The sequence below is a fragment of the Myotis davidii genome, unplaced genomic scaffold (assembly GCF_000327345.1).
Source record: "Myotis davidii unplaced genomic scaffold, ASM32734v1 scaffold555, whole genome shotgun sequence".
NCBI lineage: Eukaryota > Metazoa > Chordata > Mammalia > Chiroptera > Vespertilionidae > Myotis > Myotis davidii.
Window position 1 is genome coordinate 573006 of NW_006286315.1, and position 4318 is coordinate 577323.

A 4318-nucleotide genomic window follows, 5' to 3' on the forward strand; every position below is an offset into this window, starting at 1 on the left:
TGAATAAAAATATTTTTTAAATGCTTAATTACACCCAGTTTTACCCTAAACTTAACACCCTTGTGAGCTCTCTTAGGTTTTTTCTGATACCTTAGGATACATCTTGTTAATGGATGAACAACATCAAGAGAAAGCCCAGATGCTCACAAACATAGTTCAAAGCTACAGTGGCTTGGTGCTGAGATGCTGAGTGTGGCTCCTGGGGAAGGAGCTCAGCTGGGCTACCTTCAGTGCAAGCATCTGGCTTATTGCAGAACAACTGCTGAATGCTATTTTCACTTTTCACCTTTTTTCGTAAAAGCAAAAATCCTCTTCAAATTTCTTTCAGTTAGTGAAAACAGGTACTAATGTAGGTTTTTGACAAAAGCAAAATGACATAATGTGAATCAAAAGTGGGGGATACCTGGCCCTGGAGGGTGGCTCAGTTAGTTGGAGCATCACCTCGTTCACCAAAAGGTGGAAAGTTCAATTCCCAGTTAGGGCATAGACCTAGGTTGCAGGTTTGATCCTGTGTTCTCTCTCTCTCTCTCTCTCTCTCTCTCTCTCTCTCTCTCTCTCATCAATAGGTATCTTTGGGTAAGGATTTTTTAAAAAGTGGGGGTTGCCTGTATTCTCTAAGCTCCTGCTGTGAGCCAAGCCTAGTTCTGTGCAGAGGCAATTTTCCTCCTTGTCATGGAGCTCACTTCTTATAACCACCAATTGGACAAAGAAAATCCAAGTCACACTGGAAGTCGCCAGCATCCCCGAACCAAAGTAGACGGCGGCTGAGGGAGGGGAAGGATAGACAGTTTGTGCTTCTAGTCACCCCCTTCAATGTAGAGAGGGAAATAAATAGCAAGAGACCAAAGAGCTTCCAAAGGGGTCCTGTGGGTCTCAAAGTTCACCCAACATGTTGCAAAAAACCTGTTTTTAAAACATTGCAAATATTTTTACAACATTCATATGATCACCTTGCCAGGTTGAAAATGGGGTGGGGGTGGGTCTGTCTGGTCTCTTGAATACAACTTGTCTGGTCAACTTCTGGGGCAAAGCACTTTCTGTCTGCACTGAAGTGTTTCAGGGTGTTTGGAACACTCTGATATATTTCATCAGGAATATTTTTCACTTTTTCTTTTTGGCCATTCAATAGTGAAGAAAACTATTTCAATGTGGTCTTGATCCTCATGGTGCAAGAACCAAGGTAAAATCAAAGTCAAACTTTGCTATCTGCCATCGTTACCTGATGGCAGGTAACGAACGTCCAGCTAATAGGGACTGACTATACATTTAAAAAATTGAAAAATTTCCCCTCCCCAGCCTAGAACAAATACATTCTACAGACGAACCAAAACAAGTCAAGGCTACGTGCAGAAGGTCAGACTCTAACTAAGGTCAGGGCTCAGGTCTCTCAGTCCAGGGTCTATCCCAGCCTGTCTGTAACCGGTTAGAGCTAACAGGGAGGAGGACCAAAGGACAGTCCTCCAACCGACCACTGTTGCCCAGCTCCTAAGTAAGGTCCCCACCCTGGACCCTGGGTCCCAAACCATTTCCTGGCAGAGCCTGGCAGAACCAGAGGGTATTCTCTAGTCCTTGCCTGCAGAGTGGGTAAAAGCCATTAGCTTTTAGAGACTTCTAGATTTCTTAATTCCTGTTCTACATCTATTGTCCTTTTATCAGATTGAACATTCCCAAGTCTAGGCTAACACACATATTTTTAACATCAATACTCAAAAGAAAATAGTCAAATCAAGACAAAAATATTTACTCTAATTTTCTGACAGTTATTTGATAACAATTTAGTAAATCTGGCTTTATTTTCAACTGAAGTTCACCAGGATTTGAGTATAGCTGCTTAAGAAACACCATGTAATCTTTTCAATAAAATTCATAAAGCAGAACAGCAGAAATAAGCAACTGTTAAGCTGATGGTAGCATTTATATAAAATATGAACAAATTAAAACCTATGGAATATTTACATTGTCTTATTCAGCAGCAACCCATACATGTTAAAAATTTCCTTTTATTCCATTTTTTCCAGAGCCCTTTTAAGCATTAATTCAAGTTCAATCTGAGAAAACAGGAAAAGTTAACTATATTAAGTACCTAAAAAGGCAAGCTCTCCTATAATGAAATCTAAATTAAAAAACGTCTTATAGGTCTACCACGTTTTCCCATGAGAAAGCATTCTTGTAACCAAGTATATCAATCAATCATTTCAAAAAGAGAATAAAGACTTTTTTTTAAGAGAGAGGAAGGGAAAGCATGAGAAACACTGACCAGTCGCCTCCTGCATGCGCCCCAACAGGGGATCAAACCTGCAACCCGAGTATGAGACCTAACTGGGAATCAAACCCATCACTCCTTGGTGTACAGGATGACGCTCCAACCAACTGAGCTACACTAGTCCCTGTGTACAAAGAAAGAAAAAACTAGGTAAAAAGAAGAGGAAAAAAATACTAGTGCCAGATCTGGAGGCCTACCTGCCTTCTCCCCCAAGGATGGGGACTCTAAAGTATGAAACCTGATGAGAAAACCTCTTTATTAGTTGGGGGAAAAAACTAAACAAGGCCTACAATAGCCTTTATTACCGAAGCAAAGATAGTACCTGGAGCAAATTCTAGCATACTTGGTCCATCAATCAAGAACTGCTGAAGTCTGAGTTGTCTGGCAAGTAGGTGAGTGACAGCTATCCACAGAAAAGGGATAGACCAGCCGTGGGCAAACTACGCCCCGAGGGCGTTTGAAATGAATAAAACTAAAAAAAAAAAAAGACCGTACCCTTTTATGTAATGATGTTTACTTTGAATTTATATTAGTTCACACAAACACTCCATCCATGCTTTTGTTTCGGCCCTTCGGTCCAGTTTAAGAACCCATTGTGGCCCTCCAGTCAAAAAGTTTGCCCACCCCTGGGCTAGACAATGCTTCTCTTTCTACTTTGGCAAAGGCATGTACTACAGATATGCTATGGAAAGTATAAAAAACCTACATGACTCAATGGTATTATCTGCCATAATAATACTTATAACAATCCATCCTGGATCTGTCTTAGACACAAAACCAGGATAAAACTTGCCTTCCTGGAATATACATCTCTGTGTCCTTGGGCCCCAGCACATAATGAGTGCTTAATTACTATTTGGAAAAGAAACCAAACAAAAAGAGACCATGTATCAGGCAGTACCTGGGAACAAAAACCCCTACACTGGCCCCAAGAACAGAGAAAAATCAAAGAACTGTGGGCCAGTTCTAAGGCAGGCACAAATGAGAGTCACTATTAGTTGGAGGGGAAATAGAAAAGTCAGGAATAACAGTCTCCTTTCTATCTTCTCAGCATCTGCCATAAGGATTTTAGCTACTAGTTGGAATGAACAGTCATGGAGTGGACAAGCATGCAAGTGAACAACACATGCTAAAAGGTTGAACATAATATGCCCTTGGAGTTGGTTTTACAGGATGATGATAGCTTTGTGTCCCATTGACAGCATATATGGGAGGTCCTCTGTGCTATCTATATCCATTGGGCCAGCAAATCCTTGGCTTTGGTACAAAGTCCTAGCCAAACCCCAACCCAGAGCTTCCCAACTGGTGTACTAAAATACTGATTCATCAGCCTCAGTGATCACTTCTGACTGCAAACAGTCTCCTCTGCTGACCTTAGTGTGTGGGACAAATATTTTCATTTTCTACTTGTGTTATGATATGACAACTATAAAAATAAGAAAACAAGCTCTGAGCTTCCAAAGAATAGAAAGATTATCTCCACTAACCCAGAGACTACTTCTACTACTCACCTAACTCACTTCATCAATTAAGGTAGTAAGCTTAGAAAAATGTAACTGTCAACTTGCAAACATGAATGGAAAGTTGCTAGAATCATTTACAATGTACCTGTGCTACTTGACTATAACACAGATATTGAAAAGTTTAGACCAAACTGAAAGGGTATAGAACAGGGGTGGGCAACCCCTGGCACGCATGCCAAACATGGCACGCCAGTAACTTTTGCTGGCACGTGAAACCCTCTCTTATAATCTTCCATTTACTTTTTTTTTTCTTAATATAGACTTTTTTATTTTTCAAATAAATTCAGTGTAGGTGCATCTTAGATAAATAATTTTACATAACAAGTTATCTTAAAGACCATAGACATGGATTGACGGGAGAGGGGAAGAGCAATTTCTATGCTTTTGCCTTAACTCTCCCTGCCTTCCTTCCTAGATCCGACCAGTGTTTTGGTTTCATCCACATACGCTTGTGAATCTTTGTTCTCTGTGATGAATTTTGTTAAGTCTCATAATAGGAGTAGCCTGACGGATGAAAGTAGTAGCTCGTGCC

At 40.6% G+C, this 4318-nt stretch overlaps 1 protein-coding gene across 4 annotated transcripts in view; it reads right to left on the minus strand.

Annotated features, from left to right (window-relative positions):
* Window positions 1–4318, minus strand: part of CREBBP (CREB binding protein) — a 135487-nt gene that overhangs the window by 93645 nt on the left and 37524 nt on the right. The window contains exon 1 of one of the 4 annotated variants that reach the window (XM_015560129.1): window positions 2586–2706. The exons of 2 other annotated variants lie outside the window; for them this stretch is intronic. The gene's annotated coding sequence lies outside the window, so the exon portion shown is untranslated. Of the gene's footprint in view, window positions 1–1956; window positions 2052–2585; window positions 2707–4318 lie in introns of those variants that run through there. One more of the 4 variants, XM_015560128.1, reaches the window with a different exon arrangement.